The sequence below is a fragment of the Equus przewalskii genome, chromosome 2 (assembly GCF_037783145.1).
Source record: "Equus przewalskii isolate Varuska chromosome 2, EquPr2, whole genome shotgun sequence".
Taxonomy (NCBI): domain Eukaryota; kingdom Metazoa; phylum Chordata; class Mammalia; order Perissodactyla; family Equidae; genus Equus; species Equus przewalskii.
This window is the reverse complement of record NC_091832.1, coordinates 4,327,301-4,351,957: the sequence shown is the minus strand read 5'-3', so window position 1 is coordinate 4,351,957 and position 24,657 is coordinate 4,327,301. Positions and strand designations below refer to the sequence as shown.

Sequence of the window (24,657 nt, the reverse complement as noted above, 5' to 3'; positions counted from 1 at the left end):
AATAGTGCTAATGGACAGAGAGGTTAAGCAATTTGCTCAAAGTCTCACAGCTCTTACGTAAGTGATAGAGCCAGGCTTAGGGCCCAGGCCATCAGATGCTTGTGTCTACATTCTAAAATGTCTACACTACAACGTCAGGATATGTTATACCTGTGTGTATAAATGCCTCCACATTCAATTTCCACCTTTTCCATGCAGCTTTCCAGGTCCCTCACTTAGAAACACCCTTTTCTTCCTTTGAATCCCATATACTGCATTTACAAAACTTTTCTAATGAAACATCGTCTTTCCACATGATGTTATCATTGTTTGGTAACGAGTCTTCTTGCCCTGCTACACTCAGTGCTCAGTAGGTGTTATTATTATTTTCGTAGTACTCTTCTTAGCCTCCTGCTTAATCTGTTACAGGTACATAAGAATATTTGTTGAGTGAATTGCTTAAAAATGCAAATCTGGTTATGTCTGTCCTCTGCTTACAATGTTCCATTTACTTTAGGATAAAAATGAAAATCCTCGACACAGCCAGAAGGTCCCGAGTGGTGAGTGCCCCACCCCACTTGCCTCACCTGGCACTGCTCTCCCCTAGCTCACGGCCGTCCAGCTGACAGTGGACACCTTCTGCCCTCTTACTGCCTCAGGACCTTGTCCCTTGCTTTCCCTCTACCTGGGAGGGTGGGCTCTCTTTCCCCACCTTGACGCTGGATCTGGTCATGACCACTCTGATGACCTGCCTTTGTTACTTGCCTCTGGGTTCCTGGGGGAAGCACTGCCCTGCTCTGCTCGGGAGTGGACGTACTACATCCCGGCCGGGCTGGCCAGCCCTGTGAGAGGGGACCCATCTGGCAGCCCTGGCTCTGCCCTCACTCTCCTGGTGGGAAAGCCAGGCTGGTGGACACTGGGGATTTGGGCCTGACCTCTGCAGGGGCCTCTGGGGTAACAAAGGCCCCTTGTCCAGTCCAGCTTGCCGTGTCACAGAGGAGGCGGGCTCTGACTCCACACCAGAGACTGACCCTGGCAGTGGCCTTTTCTGAAGGGAAGTGTGCCCTTCACATCCCTTGGTTCAGACATGCCAACTGCCATCAGGCCTGGCTCACAGCCATTTGCAAAAGGGGAATTTTTGTAGGCTGATTGGTTTAATTTTGTTTTTTTCTCAAATTTCTATCCTTAGGCAGAAATAGTCTCCAAACAGCTTTTGTACCATGGGGGATAGGATAGGGACCACGCAGGGGGGGAAAGAGATCAGGGCAAGGACATCTAAGTTGGAAATAGGTTAGTTTCTCATTAAATAATACTATGTTATTTAGCTATTTTTTAAAATTGGCACCTGAGCTAACGTCTGTTGCCAATCTTCTTTTTTTTTTCTTTTTCTTCTTCTCCCCAAAGCCCCCCAGTACCTAGTTGTATATTCTAGTTGTGAGTGCCTCTGGCTGTGCTGTGTGGGACGCCGCCTCAGCATGGCTTGGTGAGTGGTGCCGTGTCTGCCCCCAGGATCCGAACCAGTGAAGCCCTAGGCTGCCGAAGTGGAGCGCATGAACTTAACCACTCGGCCATGGGGCTGGCCCCACTATGTTACTTTTATAATAATAGGCAACATTTATTAGGCGTCTACTATGTCCTGGGTATTGTACTAGGAATTTGTACATATATCAGCTCATTTAATTTTCTTAATTATAGTGCTTTGAGTTACCTTCTATTATTATTCCCACTTTATGGATTAGAAAGTTGAGGCTTGAGGAGGTGAAGAAACTTGCCTAAGGTCAATGAGTAGCAGAGGCGGGCTTGTGGTAAAGACGGGGGAGCCCTTGCTGACATTTTTGCCTTGGAGGTGAGAATGTCAAATTACACCATGGTTTCCAGCGCAGAGGTCCAGCAAGAATGATAATCATAAGGGCAGCTTCTAGAGGGATCCAAGCACAACCCAGGGTATTCCCCAGGTGTCCACCTGACAATGATCGCTTTTTAGATGCTTCTTCTAGTTCCCTGGGAGGCAGCCTGGTGTCAAAGAGGGAACATGAACTCTGGAGTCACACAGACCTGGCCTGAAACTGAACTCAGCCTCTTCCACCTGTGCAGCCCAGTGCACTTGATATGACCTCACCGTGACTCAGTTTTCTCCTCTTTAAAATGGTCGATGTGAATCATAACTCACGGGGCTGTGAAGATTCTGTTTGAAAAATAATAAAGCTCCTTGTGCCTGGCATGGAGACAGGGACAGGTAGATGGTAGATACTGAAACAGCACCGCTGTGAAGGGAAGCCCCAAATACTGTTGTCAGCCTCCCCTCCCATAATTTACTATTAGCTGATAAATTCCACTGTTGACAGTTGAGCTGAGGCGTGCTGTCTCTAGGGGAGCTGATTAAAAAGAAATACCTTAAAGGGAAAACACATTAAACTATGTGTTTAATTTATTTATTTAGATTGTTTATTTAGACAATCTAAATTATTGTCTTAATTAATAATTAAGCCATTTATGGTGCAAGCTGGAAAGTAGGACGGTAACTCGCAAAAAGCCCTAAATTAGCGGTGCTACGTACAACAGCTGCCTCCACTCAAGGAGGGCTGCTTTGGGGGGATGTCTTTTATTGGTAATCCTTGTGACTACCCTGTGGGGACGGTATTCTTATTTGATTTATGAGGCTTAGGACGAGATTAAGGATCTTGTCTAAAGCCAGCTGAGAGTCAGTGGTAGGGAAGGCCATCCGTGCAGGCCTGACTCCAGGACCCATGCTTTCCTGGTTATGCCTCTCTACTCTCGGACCTGGCAGCCCCACTTTTGGGAAAATATCCTAAGTAAGTAATTTAAAAAGAAAAGAAGGTCAATTGTTAAAACAAAAAGCAAAAAATATTTATAGCTCACGTTTGTCACGTAGCCTTATAGCCCCAAATTGGACGTTGGAGAGGAGGGCTCCCCCGCAGGAACATAGTGTATCAGACTTCAGAAGACAAATGCATGAGTCATGTCAGTCGAGAACATCTGAAACCGTATTTCATGAAAAGGACGGAATTCAAAATAGTACCACAAAGAGTATACACACGCTTCTCAAAGTTAGAGAAAATGGACATCAGCACACCAGTGAGGATCAGAAGTATTTAGAGTTATGCAAATGATTAGTGTATGAAGCTTCTTTGTTATATTTTTGGGCAGAGAAGGTTAAATATTGTATTCAATTAAAAAGAAAGAAAGCACGTTGAACGAATTTTTGAAAAAAGGATTTTTTAAACTATCTAGATTTAATTGGTAAAACTAGCTTCTCAAAAACTTGAAACAGAAAGTAATTGCTATCTTGAGAGGGATTTATTTATCGCAGTATTCCTCACCGAGAGCTGGAGGCCTTTCAGAGGTGCACTAAGATCGTGATGGAGGGGCTCCAGATTTTTGCTGTATTTCACAAGGCACGATGGGCACTCTGTGTTTTAAGTGCGTGCTTTATCCCTTTGGCTCAGGATGGAAGAGCTGGGGCTCTGTTTTCAGATCAACTGAGTTTGAATCTCAGCTTCCTTACACGCTTGCTAGTGATGCTGGGCAATCACTTTTGTTTCCTTGTCTGTGAACTGGGGTTAACAAGAATGCCACCCCAGAGGGTCACTGCCTGGCACATGGAAGGTTTCCGTAAACACGAACTATTATTAAACTACAAAGCTTCTTTGCTTTGATCTAGAATTATATCAATTCAGTACTAATTTTGTTATCTCAAGCAAATCAGAAGTCTTGATTGACAACTGAATAAGCTTTTGGTTGCCAAAATATGGGAAAATGGGTGAACTGTGAGTAAATGCAGTTTGGTCAACAAAATATTTCAAAATATGAGAGAGAGAAGGGAGAGAGGGGAGGAGAAGCGACAGGGATCCTTGTGATGAGATCTGAAGGTGAACACACAAGACAGACACACTTCGATAAGGCCGAGGTGAAGGGGAGGCCTGAGCGCTCAGAGGTGGGCGGCTGCAGCCCCACAGGCTTTTGCCAGAATCAGAGAGAGTCCCACTCTTGAGGCCTGGCCCTCCCTGAAGGTAGATAGCTGTCCTCCTCTGCTCTCCAGGCTGTGGCTGGATTGCAACATCGGAAGCCAAACCTGCAGAGGTGAAAATGTGCTTCAGAAGGGGGCTGTGCAACCTAGGAAGCAGCTGGGGCTCCCCATCCCTGGGAAGTCTGGGTAACCTTGACCTGAACACGAATTCCATGGCCTAGGACATCACAAGGCCTCCACGTGATTTCTCTCCGGCTCTGACCCCTTCTTCCACTCACTGCTTTGTGCTGCCTCAAGTCAATGCAGAAGCCAAGCCCAGCCCTTCCACCGAGTTCCGCAAACAATCCACACACACTGATTCGTCGATGCCAGAGCTCAGCAGCGCTACTGAAGGTAGATGGGGCAGACACTCCAGGTCAGTCACAGCCCAGACACATAGCCTTCTGCCTCCTCCCAGCTTGTTTTCCTCGGTTTTTCTGGTCTCTTTCCCTCTTCTCCCTCTGGCCAGCATGTAAATTCCTCCGCTGTTTCATGTGAGGGAGAGAAACCGACCCCAACCCACGCACTTATCATTGGAGTTTGCCAACAAAGGTAGTTTACCCATCCTGAGAGGAATTCTGAGCAAAAGGTTTTCTCCTTCACATTACGGTTATGAGTATTAGGCCAATGCAACATTTGTGACTTTTTATGCAAAATGAGTAATTATAAATAATATATAATTATAAAAAATATTAAACTGCTTACAATCTGTGGTCTATTGGTGGAGTTTTGATATATCAGAACCCCAGTGGTGGCAAGGAGTCAGATTAACGGTAAGGGCATGGGGAGACATGGAGCCACTGAAGAATCCTAGTAGAAGACATAGGAAGGTCCCTCGAGTAGTCCTAGGGGAAATGACAGGAGGGAGGCAAAAGTGGGTGCCAGGAAACCACGGGCAGGAGACAAGAAGCTCCAGAAGAAGGCATGTTGGTGGCAGTGGAACGGAGGGATGGATTCGGGAGGTTGAGCTTACAGAGGTTAGTGGCCAACAGATGTGGGAAGTGAGGGAGAGAGTCAGGAATTAGGGTAACCAACTTGTCCCGGTTTGCTTGGAACTTAACTAGTTTTAAAACTGAAAGTCCTGTGTCCTAGGAACTCCCTCAGTCCCCAGGAACTTGAGACCGTCAGTCATCTTTTAGTCGTCTTATTATTCTGGAGAGCAGGAGTTTGGTAATGGCATTAATTGAGAGGAAGGACCCAGAGGGAGGCAGTTAGTGGGTGATAACGTGGGAGGGAAGTGGTGATAATAGAATCTTGACTATCACGTATTTGAGATGCTGTGGGATATCCAAGTCAAGATAACAGCCTGGTGGTCAGAAGAAATGTCACAGCCGGTGAGAAGGGCTTGATAATAACAGAGCAACAATCACAACCAGCATCTGGCAAAAACTGTTCTAAGAACTTTGCATTTTTCATCTCCTTGGATCCTCATGGTAACCCTATGAGGTGGTAACTATTATCCCCATTTTACAGTTAAGGAAACTGAGGCACAGAGAGGATAAGGAACTTGTTCAAGGTCAAAAGTCAAAAAGCTAGTAAGTGGGCAAACATCTCTGGCCAAAGGTGTTCTTTGAAACATTTTATAGTAGCAAAACATCAGAAACATTCCAAGCAGGAGGCAAATATGGAAATTAGGGTACACTCATAAAACAGAACGGGTGTGCTCAGTTTGTGCCCTGCCCCATCCCCAGGAAAAGCATGCCACCATCCTGTCGTTCTCTGCCCCCTGCAGAGGCCAGACTTGTGCTTTTAGCCCACTGTGAGGTCAGAAGGACAAGGAAGTGAGAGCGAAGGTGCGGGGGAGTGTTGAAGACGCCAGTACAGTAGCAGCTGTGACACCTCAGGGCAATGGAAGAGAGAAAAAGGGAAAATTTTAGACGTATTCATATTGCATGAATCTCCTTCACGGTGTTAGAAAATGCAAAGGGCTCGAGTTCTTCAGACGTCACTTTCTGGTGGCTGAGCGCAGTTTCTGTGATGGTGGCAGGCCTTTGCAACAGGATTGGGTAATGGTTTTACTAGTATTGCTACAGCATTGTCACAATGTCAGAGGTGACAGGGGCAAGGCAGAGTGGTCCTGGAAGCCACCGAATGGGAAGGGTGAGGGGAATAACCAGGGACTGAGAACTTCCCACGTGCCAGGTGCTGGAACCCCATTCAGACAGGGGCTGGCCATACAGCCCTGGCCTGCCCGGACCTTCCAGCTTAGTGGAAGAGACAGCCACAGAAATAAACAGTTCTGATGTAATGCAGCAAGTGGGTTGTTGGTGGTCTGCAGGGCAGGATGCTCAGGCAGGGAGGAGTTCTACTTAGCTTGGCGGTGGAAGGGCTTAGGCCGTCAATCAAGGCTTCCTGGAAGAAAGAGCAGCTGGAGCAAGTGTTGAGGGAAGAGAGAAGGCAGGAAGGAGAAGATGCTCTGGAAGGAGGGACCTGAAGAGCCAAAGACAGTGAGGCGAGAAGTAGCCTAATGTGCACAGGGAATGACAAGCAAGTCATTGTGAACAGAGGAGCAAGTCTCCGTGGGGTGTGGGAGTTGATGTGGCTGGGGAGGAGATGGGGACTAGGGCTGGGCCACTTGGGCAGGCCCCATCAGGCATCTGGGCCGCTGACGCTTGGTGAAGTGTTTTAAGCAAGAGTGCATTTTGTTGGTCAGTTTGCATTTAGGACGGGAGGAACTCGAGCAGATCTGTGGGCGTATTTGAGATAGAGATGGGACAGCAGGTTGAACACCGGGGGTACTCCATGGGGCTGAGGCCCGGGAGAGCAGAGGCTCATGGGTAACAAGGAAAATGGCCAAGGAAAGAGGAGTATCTGTTGCAGACGTAAATTCTCTTGCAGTGAGAGAGAAAGCTCAGGGGGTGCACACATGGTCGCCTGGGTTTTCTCCGAGTTGTTCTGAGTGTGCGTGTTAGGGGGTGGCTGATGATGGCAGTGAGAGGGAGGGCCCACCACGGGTCAGCAGAGGAGGTCATGGGCTGGGTCAGCTGAGGACGAGGTTGGTGAGGGGGTGGAGGAGAGTCTCCTTGGGGCAAAGCGACCACGGGCTGGGCTTGGGGAACAAAGAGGGGGCAGAGGGGCGACCAGACAGGGAACCCAGGGCAGGGAGGTTGTGGCCACGCCCATTTCCCCATCCCGGAATGGCCTGCAGCAGCAGTGCTGCCGATCTGCTGGGCCTTGGACAAGTAATGCCATCTTCCTGGGCCTCAGCTTCCCCATCCGTGCGATTTCGTAATCACCATGGTACTCTCCAGCCCTGGCCGTGTATGACTGTGCAAAGCACGAGCGTGTCCCAGCCTCTCGGGCCTCTGGCTGAGGCACGTTCTGTGCCTTCTCTCCTGGAGCTGCTGAGCCCTTTCCGCTCAGGAGGAGCCAGCCCCCGGGCTGGGCATGGGAGGGGAGATTTCAGTTCTTCATGGCCGGTGCCAAGCCATAGTTCCAGCTGCCACTGGCTGCAAGTTCCCATGCAGGCTACTTTGCCTCAGGGGTCTCAGTAAATATTAACCAATATACTGGATGACCTGGGCAAGCTGCTGAAAACAATTCACTGTTTGGTTTACTCAACCATTAAGGAAAAGCAAGTAGTTACGTGCTCAGGGTGGCCATGCAGAAGTGTGACCCAGAATGGCTGGGGGAACCAAGGTACAGATAGAAATGTTTGCTCTTGGAAAGGCCACTGCCTGAGGTTGGGTTCGCTAGCAGCAGAGCCTGAGGCAGGGGTTCTTGTTAAGAGATTTGCTGGGAGAATGCTCTCAGGAGAAGGGAGAGAGGCAAGAGGCGCGGGGCAGGGGGGAAAAGCTGAGCAACAGCGTGGGCTCCCCTGGAGAGTGGCTTCAGTCTGCTCCTGTGGGGAACCTCTGGAGTGCAAGTGGTGCCACAGGGCTGGTCTCACCGCAGAGTAAGGGAGGGCCTTTTGTACCAAAATGCCAATTAGTTACTGGCTGAGGTCTGTGGGTGGTGGGGGTGGGGGTGTGTAGCCTCTCTGGCGAGGGTGCTCCCGTTTGGTCCAGGGCAATTCTGTCCCAAGAGAGCAGCAGGATTCTGTCGGCAGTACTCACATCTGCCGGGTAGGAAAACTATAGCTACCCTAGAAAAATAAACAGAAATTGTATCTTCAGGGTTGTGGAGGACGGAAAATGACATACAGATAGTTAAAAAGAAAAAAATGAAATGGGAGCCCCACCACCCATGCAGAATTAAAAGACTTGAGGTCACATATATTGACTCATAAACGTCACTCACCATCTCAGTGACAAAGCAGCAGAGCTGCTCTCAGTCTTCCACACACATCACTCAATCTACACGGCCAACATAGAACTGGTATCTTCAATAAACAAAGAACTCCTACAAATCAATAAAAATTAAGACCCTGATAATGATAGAGGTAGAGGGTATTAATTAACAATCTACTGAGGAGGAAATATAAATAGCTAACAGACATTTACCAAAAAATGAGAGCTGGCACAGACACGGAGAGATGAGTGCTCTCCACACAGCTGGTGGGAATTAGATCTAGCTAGTCTTAGAAAATAATTCTACAGTACGTTTCAGGAAATTTAAAAGTATTTGAGCGCTTTGATTTGTACTTGTACTCCTAAGCATCACCCTAAGGAAAGAATCCAAATGTTTCACTATTGTATAATGGAATAGAGAAATTGCTACATGCTAGGCATTGTGCTGGATGCATTCATATGCATCTCTTCATTTCACTTATATGATTGCCTTATTAGGAAGTACTTTCATGAAATCTTTTTTTACAAGAGAGGAAATTGAGGCTTAAGGAGGTTCAGTAAAGTTTACTTACTGTGGAGAAGCGGGGAGGCTGGGATTATCTGACTCGAGTTTGGGCCCTTAACAACTTTACTTACTCTCTGGACTCGCTAATACTGGGTCCAAGAAGAGAGCAAAGAGCTAGCCTTTTTGCAAAATAATTAAATCAGGCACACTTCCTTGCTTCACTGATCAGAGAGCCTCAGCAGCGTTCAGATTTCTAATTAAGTCAGATTGATTTAATTAGAGTTCCTGGGGCTATCACCTAGTCCTTTGGAAATTTCCATGATGAGTTTTACATAAAAATATAAAACAGTCCCAGGCTCCTCTGTGCAAAAGGGTGAAGTCATGTCCCGAGTGTGGCACCTTTTGGGTTTGGGGAGGCAATGAAGTGACAGGTTTATAACAACAATGTGTTACTGAAGCAATCAATTGCATATACCTGTCGACTTGTCCCTCTCTCCTCCAAACCGTGAGCTCTATACCAGCAGGGATCGCATCTGTCTCATTCGTTAAAGTCACCTCAGAAGGTGAGACTGGGTGATGGGCAGGCACCCAGCAATGTCAGCCCAGCTCCCATGTGGGCCAAGAGAACATGTCACAAGAATGGTCAGTACAGTGGCTTTGTTGGTATTTGTAAAAAATCTGGAAGGACATCTGGGTTGTTTCTAGATTTTGTCTATTACAAATAAAGCTGCTATAAACATTTGTGTCCAGGTGTTTACATGAACATATGTTTTCATTTTTGTGGAATAAATGCCCAGGAATGCTATAGCTGGTTTGTATGGTAGTTGCATTTTTAATTTTTTTTTTAAATCATTTGTTTTTCTTAAGTTTAGTTTTGTTTTTTTAAGGAAGATTAGCCCTGAGCTAACTACTGCCAGTCCGCCTCTTTTTTGCTGAGGAAGCCTAGCCCTGAGCTAGCATCCGTGCCCATCTTCCTCTACTTTATATGTGGGATGCCTACCACAGCATGGCTTGCCAAGTGGTGCCATGTCCACACCCAGGATCTGAACCGGCAAACCCCGGGCTGCCAAAGTGGAACGTGAAAACTTAACCACTGCGCCACCGGGCCGGCCCGGCATGTTTAACTTTTAAAGAAGCTGCCAAACTGTTGTCCAGAATGGATGTGCTATTGCACATTATCACCAACAGTCCAGGAGTGATCCAGTTTCTCCAAATCCTTACCAGCATTTGGTGTTGTCACTCTTTTTTATTTTAGCCATTTGGATAGATTTGTAGCAGTATTTCCCTGTGTTTTTCATTTGCATTTCCCTAATGGTCAACAGTGTTAAACATCTTTTCATATGCTTATTTACCATCTGTGTATCCCCTTCAGTGAAATGTCTCTGCAGATCTTTTTGCCAATTTCTAATTGGATTGTTTGTTTTTTAACTGTTGAATTTTGAGTGATGTTTACATATTCTAGCCCTTTGTCAGATATGTGGTTTGCAAACATTTTCTCCCAGTCTGTAGGTTGTCTTTTCATCCTCTTCACAGGGTCTTTCACAGAGCAAAAGTTTTTAATATTGATAAAGTACATGTCATCCATTTTTCCTTTATGGATCTGAAAGATTTTCTCCTATTTTTTTCCTCAAGTTTTATAGCTTTACATTTTACGTTAAAGTCTGAAATCCATTTTGGGCTAATTTTTGTATAAGGTGTGAGACTTGAGTCGAGGTTCATTTTTTTCCTTTCCTTTGGGTATTCAATTACTCCAGCATCATTTGCTGAAAAGGCAACTTTTCCTCCGTTGGATGACTTTTGCACTTGGGTGTACTTGTGGGGTGTATTTCTGGGTTCTCTGTTCTGTTCCATGGATATCTGTGTCCATCCCTCTGCCAGTACCATGCAGTCTTGATCACTGTAGCTATAGAACAAGTCTCGAATGCGGGTAGTGTGTTTCCTCCCATGTTCTCCTTTTTCAAAATTGTCTCAGCTCTTCTAGTTACTTTGCCTTTCCATATAAGTTTTAGAATAAGTTTATCTGTATCTACAAAAAGTCTTGAAGAATTTAGACAAGAATCATAGTAAACGTATTGATTGATTTGTGAAGAACTGACATCTTTACTATGTTGAGTCTTTCAATCCATGAACACTGTATGTCTCTCATTTAGTTTCTTTGATTTCTTTTATCATCAGTTTGTAATTTTCAGCATATAAATCATATACATCTTTTATTAGATTTACACCTATACATTTTTTGAGTGATTATAAATGGCATTTTATTTATAATTTGTTAGTTTATACAAATACAGTTGTTTTTTGCGTATTTATCTTATATCTTATCTTTCTGAACTCACTCATTAGTTCTAGGAGTTAAAAAATTTTGTTTTCTAGTTTCCTTAGGATTTTCTACATAGACAATTGTGTCATTTGTGAATAAGGACAGTTTTACTTCTTCCTTTTCTATCTATGTGCCTTTTATTCCCTTTTCTTGCCTTATTACACTGGCTGGAACGTCCAGCGTGATGCTGAATAAGAGTGGTAAGACTGGACATCTTGCCTTGATTCTGGTCTTAGGGAGAACGCGTTCATTCTTTCACCATTAAGTATTATGTTAGCTGTGTTTTTTTTGTAGATGCTCTTTATCAAGTTGAGAAGTTTCCCTTATTCCTAGTTTTCTGAGAGTTTTTATCACGAATGAGTGTTGAATTTTGTCAAAATATTTTTTTCTTTGATTGATATGATCATGAGATTTTTCTTCTTTAGCCTGTAACGTGGTAGATTTTTGAATATTGAACCAGCCTTGTATCCCTGGGATAAATCTTACTTGGTTATGATATATAATTCTTTTTATATGTTAATGACTTCTATTTGTTAATATTTTGGATTTTTGTATGTGTATTCATAAGAAATATTGGTCTGTGGTTTTCTTTTTCGTAATGACTTTGCTGGTTTTGGTATCAGGGTAACATTAGCTTCATAAACGAGCTGGGAGCTGTTTCCTCCTCTTCCATTTTCTGGAAGAGATTGTGTAGAACTATGTTAATTCTCCTTTAAACATTTGGTAGAATTGTCCAATGAAAACATCTGCATCTGGATATCTGCTTTTGGAGAGTTTAAATGAATTCAGTTTCATTAATACAATTATGGAGACAGTAGAAAGACTGGTGGTTGTCAGAGGTTCAGGAAAAGGAAGGGAGGGACGAACGGTTACAGCTCAGAGGATTTTTAGGGCAGTGACACTACTCTGTATGAAACGATAACGGTGGATACATGTCATTACATGTTTGTCAAAACCCACGGACTGTACAACACAAAGAGTAAAACAATGTCAACTACGGACTTTGGGTGATAACCATGTGTCAATTTAGGTTTATCATTGTAACAAATATACCACTCTGGTGCAGGGTGTTATAAAAGGGGTGGAGTGTGCTGTGGCTGTGCTGGGCGTGGATGTGTTGAGGAGGCAGGGGTATGTGGGAACTTTGTACTTTCTGCTCAATTTTGCTGTGAACCTAAAACTGCTCTAAAAAAAAGTATTAAGAAAAAAGAAAACTGAGTCTGTGTGGTTGCAAAATGGGTGCTCTTACACTGTTGTCCCCATCACTAGTGTGGCTCACGACTCACAGAGTGCCTATAATCAGCTGCCCACACATGGATTCCTCGGGGCTTCATTCTGTGAGCTGCTGGCCATTGTGCCTAGGCCTGAGGCCGCCCTGGCCTCACTCAGATTTGATTTGCTCCCTCCGTCTTCCCACGGCTTAGCAGGTCTTGGACCTAGGAACCAGACGGACCTAAGTGACGACCTCTCTAAGCCTCATTTTCCTCATCTGTATAAACAGGGGACACCACAAGATTACGATGTAAGGCAACCACGCCGCTGCCTGGTACAAGGTAGGATATCATCTCTTTCCTTCCTCCTCTCCCGGTCCAGTCGCCCAGGGTGACCGACGCTGGAAAGGCAGCCCTTTCAGAGGAAGAGGTGAGGAGACTGGCTGAGGGAAGGAGAGCGGAAGAGGGATGACCTTGGGACGTGCACACAGCAGCCGGCCAGCCAGCGCCCTTTCCCACGACGGATGCCCGTCTAAGATCTGTCTGCTTCCTGGGTCCCCTTGAAGGTGGGGGTGGAGCTGGGAGCACATGGGGCTGTGGGGGAAGGATGTTGTTTTCAACTGACAAGAGCGGCTCCGTTTCCGATTCTCACAGGCGACCTGAATGCCCGTCACATCAGGCAGGGAGAGCTGCCCAGATCTGACACTAACCCCTTGTAGCAGTGCTGGCAGGCCCCGGGGGCGAGAGGGGACGCCTGCGGGCGGCGGAGGCTGAATGAATTTAGTGCCTGTGAATGAGGCGGGATTGGCAGCCCTTGAAACAAACTCTGTCTTTGTTCCTGACCTGGACCTCCCAGACAAGGGCAGTGCCAGCTTTCTTCGCTCCATCCTGTCCACATTCTCTGGCCCAACTCAGCTGTGAGGAGAGGCACAGAGGCTCCCATGTTCTAGCCCTAAGAAGAATCAGTTAATTTGTGTCTCTGAGACCTATGAGCAGCCTGCAGCCTGCACGGCTGGAGCTGTAGAGCCGAGAGTTGCCAAGATGGCAGTTTTCAAACATTTTTGACTATAGCCTATAGTGAGAAATAAATTTTGCATCCTGATCCAGTGACACTTGCAGACACATTCATGTGCACTCCTATGCGTAATTTAAACATTTGCAAAAGGAAATAGACTAGACAGTATTAGAGTGCAGTAAAGATAAATATTGCTTTGTGAACCTTTTGTTTCCGCGTGTGTGTGTGTGTGCGCATGCACGTGCATGTGTGTGTTGAGTCATTATATAAGTTGTATTTCTGACTGTGGATCGTGGAAAAAAGATTGAGAAACACTTGTCTAGATGACTGTTTCCCCAACTACATATTAACTCTCCAGCTTGGAAAGGGGCGAAACATGTTAGTGTATTAAAGGCTCTGAAAATTCCTGCAGCAAAGAAATCTGTTGAACTTTGCTGATCAAGTGTGTGGCCTTGGATCTGGGAGGAAAGGGGTCCCCCCACATGCTTATACTACTGTCTCGTGGAAGTAATATTTCACGGCACACAGACCTGCAAGGAATTTGAAAGGCCACTTGAATGCCCCAGGGGTTTTGGTGGCACGGTAAAAGGAGGCCTGTTTTGACAAGAACAGAGCTACAGAGCCTGCGATGTTGGTGGTTGCCACGTAAGATTTTATTTGAAAACGTTCTCCTGCTAAAGAAGTTTGAAAACTACAAATCTAGTCCAAATCTCTCATGTTATGTTTGGGGAAACTGAGGCCCAAAGAAGGGAAGCGACTGGCCCAAGGTCACCCAGCGAGGTCATGTTAGAGCTGGGACTCAGTTTTGCTGAGTTCTTAACCATAACCCCTGAGCCCACCTCCAGGTCAGATAGACCCCCCAGTGCAGGGGATCTGGGTGTTCTGGGGTGGCATCAGTGGGCTGGGCCTTGTCCTTTGTCCCCTGCTCTGTTGCTGACCTTTTGAGAATGGTTCAACTTCTCTGTATTTGAGCTTTCTCATCTGTGAGGTGGTAAATAAGGATACTACCTTAAAAATGACATAATATATGACACTTCTTTGAAAAGGCAGTTATTGTATACTAAATATAAGGATTTTACTTTTCTCTAAGCCTCAGAAAGGAGATCCTATAGTTCCAACCAGGAAGTTACCAACGCTATTGCCTTGTAATTTAATGGAAACTTTTCTTGTTGTCCAATTCGAAGAAAAGTTGCTCATTACTATACTAAAAAAAAAAAAAAAAAAGAAGTTAGAGTGTTTAAGAATTCCTCTTTTTTCCAACTGAACCAGATTATTATTTTCCCAGAAGTGACTTTGCCTAGATTGCATTCAGACTAGCAAAGGATGTCGCTTCCTCATCCGTGGAGGCTTGAAGTCGAGTGGTCTTACGTCTCACGGTATCTGCACAGCCCTGCTCCTTCGGCTTCTGTTGAAGGGACGATGCTTGAATGGCGGGTGATTGCTCCTGCCTCCAGATCCGCTCTCCATCCCCTCCACCCTGCTCCTCCACCCTGGAAACTAACTTCCAGGGACTCTCTCAGTGGCTTCCTTGCCTTTCAGCTTCTGGTTCGTTTGGCCCAAGAGAGGCTCTGGCGGGAGCTCCGAGGGTGGAGGAGAGTGGGTTTGGGGTACTTCTCCCCCGGCCGCCTCCCTCCAGGGAGGGCTGCAGCTCCCTGGCAGGCAGCCCTTCTGCTTTGTCTCCAGGGTCTGTTAACCTCTCCCCCTCGGCTTTCATCTGGGCATCGATGTCCCTGTAGATACCGATCCACTGTTGCTTGTGGTTTCTCCACATGACTATATTTTTGCAATTCCTTTATTAACTCGCCCAAGTTACCCAACTTGAGTGAGACATCTGTTTTCTGCTGGGAGCTTGACTTATATGCTGTTTCATATACATTTTCTCGTAATATTGTCTATTTTCTTGCCCTTTTTCCATTTAGTGTCACGACACCTGTTAAAGTGTAGAAGAGTCACATTTTTCTTTCTTTTGCATCCTTGTGTGAGAGGTAGAACAAGTAGGACTTCTTCACTGTGGGATGCTTTAAAAGCCACTGATGCCTGGGCCCCACCTGGAGATTCTAGTCACTGGGCCTGGGTGGGACCCTCGTTCCATGAATGGGAACTCCACGGGAGCTGCTGACGTGGGGAAGAGGTCTGGCTGTGCAACGTGTTTTCACGAGACCGTCGGTAAGTCCTTCTCCCTGGGCCTCCGTGCCCCACCTGTGACGTGTGTGTGCGCGTGTGTACGCGTGTTTGTGTGTGTGTATGGAGTGGGTGTGTTGACCCACGGCTCTCTCCTCTGGACCTGACATTGCTGCCCCTGCTGCTGAACCCAGCGTGAGAGCTTGGTTCTGACCGCATGCAGCACTGCCCTCTTGTGGATGTGGGCACAGCTGTGACCACAGCCGAAGCATCACCTTATGGCCCCTGCAGCATGTTCTTCCTTGTCACCTACTGTCAGAACTGAATGGGGCTTCAAGAGCGGGTTTAGTCCAGCGCAGGAGAGGCTGCGCTTCACAGCCTCAGAAGATAGCCATCTCCTTTGCTCTAACAGGCTTTGGCAAAGACCTCCTCCTAGTTCCTGTGCGTTCTTATTTTAAGAGTTTGTTAATTTGTTTAGAATTAGATCTCCATGATGAGAAGATGGAGTGGATTAATTGCTTTGCAGAATAACCATGATTAAAAATAAGGCAGAGCATTTAGGAAAAAAATCAAAGACCACAAATTAGACCCCTGGAGGCAGAGACAGCAGAGCAGAGGGGCCGGGGTGTGGGGTGAGGGAGCAAAGTGTGTGCGTCCAGCTGACCTGCTGAGGACGCCCCACCGGCCCGCCTCCCGGATGACCCTCCTAAACCTCTTCTTTTTTCCTTTTTTTAAGAATTGAGGTAACACTGGTTATAACATTATATAAGTTTCAAGGAAACAACATCATAATTCAACTCCTGTATATACTACAGTGTGCTCTCTACCAAAAATTCATTTATCCAAAGAATATGAAAACACACATCCCTGAGGGCATTTGCACCCGACGGTCACTGTGGCACCATTTACAACAGCCGAGACACGGAGGCGACCTCAGTCTCCTCTGACTCGCCCCCTCCTGGAAACGCCCCCTCTGGCTTCAGCCTCCTTTTATCTTGTGTCCCAAGACTTCTCTCAGTCCCTTCCTCTGAGCGTCCTCCTGGCTGCGGCTTCCTACCACCCGCTCCTCTGTCCCCTTTCGCTCCATGGACTATCACTGGCCCGTTCACAAAGATAGTAGCAATCTGTCACTGTTTTTCATCACTTTACGTGATATATTGTGCATTAATTATTAGCATATTTTATATATTATTATTATTGTTAGGGATGATGTAAAAGGAAGAGTATCATGCCTTAATTATCAGTGTATTTTATATTATAGAATTTTTATTATTTTTGTTAAGGAAGATATAAGAAAAAAGGATAAATGTGTTACTAAAAAGTGGATGTAATTTTGACCATTTAAATTTACATTAAAGAAATTTTTGTGCCATATTTGGAGAACTTTATTTTGGCTTACCCGTGATCTCTACTGCCACCCGTGTTCGCCACTCTCTGGGTTAACGTGAGTCCATTCCTTCACTCAAGAGTGGTTTTTCCTGAGCATCTTCTCTGTGCCAGGCACTGTCCCCGGTTCTGGAGGGACAGCAAGGAACAAGACCATCTCTTTTCTCAGAGAGCTCAGGTTCTGGTGGGAGGTGCATGTGTATATATACAGTCTGAGGGGCTGGCTATTACTTTATTTGCCTCAACAGTGCCTTCTGGAGTTTTGGGACTGGGAGCAAGCCCCCAAGCTCCTTTCTTTCACCATCTCCAACATGTGATCTCTTTTGGATCAACTTTTGGGAATACTTTGCTATTTATTGGTGACTTCTGATGGCTTAACCGTGCCCAGTCGGGTAACTTTTCTATTATTTGAACTCACAGTAAGAGGAGGAGGAAAGGGGAGCCACTTTCCAGGTTGAGCTAGTTCTCAAGGGGCCACTGGCTCTTGTGCAAAGCTGTGAGTGTAAGTCGCGCTGCATCGGGCAGTACAGCGTGGTGGTCCACAGGGGGCCTCCGGAGATAGACCTGGGTCCAAATTCTGGTTTTGCCACATGTCTGTCTGCGTAGCTTTGCTCAGATCACTTAACCTTTCTGAGGCTCCTTCTCTGCCAGCCCCCAACTACTTCCCATAAAACGAGGAAAGTGACAATAATCACCTAGGAGGCTTGGAGCAATCATTCGAGGAGGTTCTATCTATGTACGTGTGCACACAGCAAGTGCTTAGCACAGCGAGTGCCGGGCACAAATCTCAATAAATGGTAGCTGTGGTTAGTAAGCATAATTTACTGTTTCTTCCTCCCCTCCAGCTTTATTGAGGTATAATTGACAAATAAAAGTTGCATATATTTAACGTGTACAACATGATGTTTTGATATACGTGTATATTGTGAAATGATTACTACCATCCAGCTAATTAACATACTCATCACTTCACATAGTTACCGTTTTTTTGTGTGTGGTGAGAACGCTTGACATCTACTCTCTTGGCAAGTTTCAAACACAGAATTCAGTATTTTTTAACTATAGTCACCGTGCTGTACACCAGGTCTCCGGAACTTATTCATCGTATAACTGAAAGTTTCTACCCTCTGACCAGCATTTCCTCATCCCCCCGCCCCTGCCCAGCCCATGGTAACCACCATCCTACTCTCTGTTACTGCGAGGTTGACTACTTTAGATTCCACATATACGTGAGATCATGCAGTATTTGTTACAGTGTTTCTTAATTTTCACGTATTATAGCGACTTCTCGATTAATTGTACTGTAATCAGAGAACATATTCTGCATAGTTTGATGAGTTCTGAGACACGGGAAATACAGATTGATACTGGTGCATATGGCAGGGACACCTGAGAGTCTAGGTAGGCTGCCTGGAGGAGGAGTGACTTATAAACATAAAACGGAAGGATGAGCAGCATGCAGGTAGAGAAAGGTGTATGTATGTGTGTGTGTTCCAGGGAGCAGTGGCTGAAGGACCTCAGTCTTATGGGGGAGACACTTAAGTGGGCAGGATGGGTTCAATGTAATCTAGTAAAGGTCAGGACAGAGGGAAACCTGGGCAAAGCCTAATGGGCCTGCTTCAGGAATCTATGGATGTGTAAAGCTGAAAGCTACACCGCGACGGAAAGCTGGTTGGTGTCAGGCTTGGGTTTGAAGCTTCCCTTCCCTCTTAATAGTCTTACTTTGGGTGAGATACTAAACTTCTTGAAGTCTCAGTTTCCTTCTCTACACACCGGGGATGACCCCCCGCCGGCAGACGGACATGGAGCTATCTGAGATACTGAGATACTGTAGGAGCCATCAGACATGACCATGCAATTAGCAAAAGGCAAGTGCAGGGCTCTGTTAGTGTGAGTGGTTTTCATCCCTAGGTGTGAGTTTTTACAATGTCACCTTGGGCGTCTGGCCCACAAAGGGACTCTGGGTCATGCTGCAGCCACAGAACACCCAGGAGGCAGCAGGTGGAGAGGACAAGAATAGCCAGGAACCCTGAGCGGAAGGAGCCTGTGAGTACAGCCCGGGCGGCTGAGGTGGAGCTGACCTAACTGATGAGAGCTGATTTAGCTGACGAGTGCAGAGAGGGCGTGGGCAGAGCGCCTGGCCCGGGGGTTGGGCCCTTCCTCCCATCTCTGCATAGGCTCATCCAGTGAGCTTGGCTTCCTGGGTCTGTTTCCTTAAATGAAAATGCAGAGGGAGTTTGCAGGCAAACTGGATTTCCGCCCACCCCTCCAGGAGGACTAGATTGAGAAGAATTTACAAGCTTTGTCCAGATTCAGCAGGAAAGAGCGTTCAGGTCAATCAGAGGTGTCTACCTCGAGTGACAGGGGAGTGGTGGCATGTGGGCCATGCATTTTCTATCCCTGGGACTTGGTAGGAATGCCCCCAACACTTGTTGTGTGCTTATTTTGTACCAGACACCATACTAAATGCTTTAGGTAAATTGTATCATTTAACTCTCTTAACAGCCTCATATGTCAAGGACTACTGTTATCCTCATTTTACAGATGAGGAATCTGGCCCAGAGAGGTTAAGTAATTTGCCCAGCGTAACACAGTTGTTAGCTGTGGCCAACGTCTCTTCCAGCTTGTAGTCTATCCAGACTGGAAGCTGTTTGAGAGGAGGAGCTTTATCGTATTTATGTTTGAACCCCCAGGGCCTAGCAGGCTTTCAGACTGTTATTTGTGGCTATGCTGAACTCAGTGGTTCTAGTGGAACAGTCACTTAGGACATAAAACAGCTTCTCCTGCCTGGGTCCAGCCTTGCATCACTTGTGTCTCTGAGGTTGGGCCTGGGCGGCTGCACCTCGTGATCCGAGCCCACAAAGCTGAGAACTGTTGGCCCAAGTATTCTGATTCTTGGGCCAACTGCGAGCTCTCCTTCCCTCTTCCTGCGTCGTGGCTCTGGGGGGTGCTGTTGGATAGTCTAAAGACTATCCCTCAACCCAGGAATGGCACGTCTCTCTGTTTTCAAATTTGCTTTGTGTATGTTCTCTCAAGAACTCGGTAGAGAGCTTGCCCAGATGGACGTGGCCTGCACTAGCCTTCCTGCGGCTCTTCTGATTGCTAACGGTCGACGTTGAAGCAGGCAGATGGATGGCGTTTCTGGGGAGTCTGTAGCTTCGTTTTGTGTTCAGCCTTCCTCCAGGAGCAGTAGGTCTGTGTTGAGGAAGAAGAGGTTTGCAAGGAATCACGTGAGGTGTGGGAGGCTGAGTGATGACCCCCGAAGCCGTCCACGTCCACCTGTGACTAGGTTACGTTACATGGCAAAGGGGACTTTGCAGATGTGATTAAGTTAATAATCTTGAGATAAGGAGATTATGCTGGATTATCCTAGTGGATCCAATGTAATCACAAGCATCCTTAAAAGCTGGAAGAGGGAGCAGAAAGTTAGATGAGAGAAGGAGATGTGAGGATGGAGGCAGGAGGCGGAGGCAGAGAGAGATTCGAAGATGCCATGCTGCTGGCTTTGAAGATGGAGTAAGGGGCCAATTTTAAGTCACAGGATGAAGGCAGCCTGCAAACGCGTTTTCCCCTAAAGCTCCCAGAAGGAAGCAGCCCTGCTGACACCTTGATTTCAGCCCACTGAAACCCATTTTGGACTTCTGACCTCTGGATCTGTAAGATAATAAATTTATGTTGTTTCAACCACTAAGTTTGCAGCAATTTGTTACAGCAGCAATGTGAAACTAATATGTGAAGGAGACCTGAAATGCTTCTATGGCTGATGGGATCGCTTGGCTACCTCGTGGCCATTCCTAAGCCCCTCCTCCCTTGCCTTCTTCCCAGGTACTCATATTCTCAGCCTCCTTTGTACTCAGGGATGACCAGGTGACCCAAAGAGTCAGAAAGAAGTCAGCAGGGGAAAGAGTCTCTGTCCTTGATAAAAGCAGAGAAGGATTCAACCAGAGCTCTCCCTCACTGCCTCCTCCACCCCTTTGAATTCTTACTTTGGGAACACTGTGAGAAGGTGATGTCCAGAGCTGTAGCAGCCATCTTGGGACCATGAGGTGAAAGTCCATGCATCACACCCTCAGCTGTGCTTAGGATTCGAAACCACGGTTAGGTCAGTCCAACAGCTACACTTCACCTTCCAAAATGTTGTTCTGGAGGAGTTCACACTCTGCATTAATCTGATCTTCTTTGGTTGAAACTGCCAGAAACCCACCTTTATAGGCTGCTGTGAGAATTGACTGAGACAAGAAATCAACCCAAGTTGACCGCTGGGTGCTTGGTGAGTGTTACTGGGCCACGATTACTACAGGACTTGCCGTTTAGAAAGCTCTTTCACAGGTTTTTCATTTTAATTTTTATCTTCACAAAGATCTTGAAAACAAGAATAATAAAATTGCTACTCTCCCTTTACAGATGAGGAGACAGGGGCCCAGATTCTGCGTCACCTTCTCAGTGGCACTGAAAGCCCATGGTGGGTGGTGACTAGGCCCCAGGTTTCTCCACTTCTGCTTTGGTGCTTTTCTCCCTCCTAGATCACACAACGTCGAAACTGGTAAAAATGCTTAGAAATTATCTAGCTCAGGCACGGCAACTGGATTGTATTTACTTCACTTGCCAGCTCTGGCCTGAAGCTCTGCGTTGTGTCCTACTCACTGGGAAAGGGGGTTGGGATTGATTAGTGATGTCTGCTGGGGCTCAGGGTGGGCGAGTGTGTGTGGCACGGACTTGCCGTACCTGTCCAATCCCACCCTCTCACTTAACCAAAAAAGGAACAAACCTCAGAGAGAGAACTGACTTACTCATGGTTACACAATGAACTAGGGACAGAAGTGGGACTAACGATTTCTCTCACTTCCAGTCCAGCTCCCAAGACCGCCAATCAGACTTAACTATTTAAATATCCTCTTTCTTACGTTGGCAGGATTCCTGCTGTCTAAATAGAAATCATCGAGGCCTCCCAGAACGTTAACAACCGTGGGTTCTAATGCCAGCCGTTCTGCTGTGTGGCACTCAACAAGCTGATCATCTTTTTGTGCTGACAGATCAAACTGCTTCCCCCAGAGAGCCTCCCCACCTCAAAGAAAGTGGATAGTTCAAGCATGGTGAGCTAGGTGTTGCCTAGGAAATGTCAGCCAAGAAGACTGAAATGAAAGAAACACTGTGGCCCAGGACACATAGAGCTCTTGACTGGCGACGTGAGTTGGTAAATTGGGATCTGAGTGTGTTTCAAGGCCGTAAGCTGGAGAGGAAAGGACAATGGCTGGATTTGCACTTTGCAAGAACTAAAACAAAAGGAGCAATTCTTTTAGTCTCAGGTTACAGAACGCTGGCTTGACTTTTTACGCATGACGGGGCATCAAAGATGCCCGTTTTCCACGGGCGTGCGGCCTTCTGCGGTGGAGGCTGGCTGCGCTCAGGTTTTCAGGTAATCATGAGTTCTGGGCCCTCCGGGTTTGGAGGGGGAGCAGTGACCTGGGCGGATGCAGGGAACTCTGGTTGGCTCTTCAGGGCAACTGTGGCGTCCTTAGGTCCCGGGATGTATGAACGGTTTGTAAACCATAAAGCCCCTTGCATGTGAGGAGTGGTCTGAACTGCAGCATAAATTAAACATCAATTATTTCTTCACATTTCAGCAGGGAGCCTGGGGGAGGAATAGGGAGTCCATAGAAATTCTGCTTATCAGTGCGAGTGGAGTGGAGCAGTCTGGATAATTGAATCAGTACGCTGGATTTTCCAGCGGAAACGTTATAGACCATAAATGCAGAACCAGATCATAAAAAAATGAGTTTTATGGTTTAGTATTACTATTGCCCTAAAAGTTAATAGTTTTTTTTTTTTTTTTTAACACTCCATGGCATTTCAGAGTTTACAAAGTCCTTTCACATATATCATCCTGTTGACTTTCCACAAGTGGGAGGGAGTATTCACCCTATTCCAGAGAGTTGAGCAACCGGGGACAGTCAGGCAGCAAACCACTGCAGACGCTGGGATTTGAACCGGGGTCTCTGGATGCAGAACCCAGCAGGACTTCTTGTGGTGGCGGCGTGGGCAGGGCGAGAGTGGCTGCCTGATGTCCTGGGGGAGGCGTGGAGGGCAAGGCCAGGGGAGACACGTGTGTGCTTGGAGCAGCTGGAGATGGGGCGGGCTTGCACCCGTGGGGGCTGGGCAGGCAGGTTTCTGGGGTGAAGGACATGGCACAGCCAGGAGGTTGGTTTGGTGTCAGCTGCTATTTAGTGAGTTTTTACTTTGGGTCAGGCAACGTGTTAAGGGCTTTATGTGCAAAACCGCATTAAATTTGTGGCAAATGCTATTATTTTTAGGATGTGGAACCTGAGTCAGGGAGGCTGACCCCTTGCTCACAGTCACACAGTTTAGGGAGGGACGGGGCCCGGATTAGAAATCTGGTGTGTCAGCTCTGAAGACTGCGCCTCTGACCACCACATGTCAGAATTGGGAGTCCTTGCGGTGTAGTATTGGAAAATAAACTTGTAAACGTAGGCTGGGCTGGTTGAGAGGCTCTGAGAGGTCAGATAAGAAGCCTTGCGCATAATCTTGTGGGCAGCAGTGAGACACCAGATGGGAAAGAAGAGCAGAAGAGCAGAAACTCACCCCTCTTCCTGAGTAAAACAGAAATTTTACTTGTAAGTTAAGTGGGCACACGTGTGGTGACGCTTCAGTGCCATTTCCGTGGGCTCCCGTGCTGCCTTGCCCTCTGAAAGGGTATTGCTGGCCTGCCACACCCCTCCAATTTCTTTTTTTTTTAATTAGAAAGGTTATTTATTTCTGCTCCTTTCATACGTCTTATTGACCAGGAAACAGTCTTACAGACGTACCTGATACGGTGTACTGCCACATACTCTGAAGGCGGAGCACCCTAGGTAATGCAGGTGTGAGGTCCAGAGTTCTCAGCTTATGGGATCTTGCTTCCTGATTTTACATTGATTTCTGAAAGTCACAAATGTCAGCTCCAAAATGTTCACGGGGTTGTAAAAAATAACCGCTTCATTCAATATTATAGTTGTAGAAATGAAATGAAGTATATTCCCTTTAAGAAATGAAAAACTAAGAAGAAAATGCCACTTAATGTTGTCAGTACATCAGTATAGGTCGCAGGAAAAAATATGCGGTAAGCTTGTCTCTCTGATACCAAGAAGACATTCTAGCCAAAGCGTTAACACGCTTCCTGTGTTTTCACTAGATGCTTCTTTTTTTTCTGGTGCTTTTCACCCTTTTCCACATTTCATATCAGAGGAATGGTTCAGCCTTTAAAACTTCATTAACTGGAGCAAATCCAGTATCTACTGGTTTCTTCTCAAAAAGCGCGCTAAGCCATCAGATAGCCCGGCAGCTTCATGCTCATGAATATTCGATCCATGAAAAACTCGGTAGGACACCAGTGAATCCAAAAAATAGAAAGCAATCTACTGAGTCTTGGAATGTTGGGTGCGTTGGACCAGTCCGGGATTATGAAACCTGAAGCGCCCCTTGTAAACGGGAAGCTGGACGCAAGTCCTTCTGTAATACAGTGTCCATTTACTCCATAGGCCGAGAAAGCTGCTGGTCTCTGATGCCATGTTCATCAGTCACAGAGCCAACACTTGGAGGTTCGATAACAACCCCATAAATTATTCCTCTGGTGATGAGGAAGTAAGACGTCACTGCTAGCGTGTCACTGTCACGGCTGACGGCACGTGCACCGAGGTTGGGGCATTTGGGCACTAAAAGCGGGACTTGGTACAAAGTCTCCATGTTCGTGGTGGCAGGGCCTTCCAATTTTTCTTAAAAAGAAAATAAAAATCATTTAAGAGCCTCCTTTGGCCCTGTAAATTCTGGAGCTGTTCTTGTGGCGATTTTGGCGTAGGTCCTATGAGGA

The 24,657-nt window shown here is 46.5% G+C and overlaps 2 long non-coding RNA genes and 1 pseudogene across 5 annotated transcripts in view; 2 read left to right on the top strand and 1 right to left on the bottom strand.

Moving 5' to 3' along the window:
* The window catches only part of LOC139079088 (uncharacterized), a 19,999-nt gene extending 5,507 nt beyond the window's left edge, over window positions 1-14,492 (top strand). Inside the window, exons 3-4 of the long non-coding RNA XR_011532392.1 lie at window positions 497-539; window positions 12,562-14,492. This is a non-coding gene — a long non-coding RNA (uncharacterized lncRNA). The remainder of the gene's footprint in view (window positions 1-496; window positions 540-12,561) is intronic.
* Window positions 5,567-24,657, bottom strand: LOC139079085 (oligosaccharyltransferase complex subunit OSTC-like; annotated as a pseudogene).
* Window positions 22,072-24,657, top strand: part of LOC139079086 (uncharacterized) — a 59,698-nt gene continuing 57,112 nt past the window's right edge. For all 4 annotated transcript variants that reach the window (XR_011532390.1, XR_011532385.1, XR_011532391.1 and 1 more), the window contains exon 1: window positions 22,072-22,209. This is a non-coding gene — a long non-coding RNA (uncharacterized lncRNA). The remainder of the gene's footprint in view (window positions 22,210-24,657) is intronic.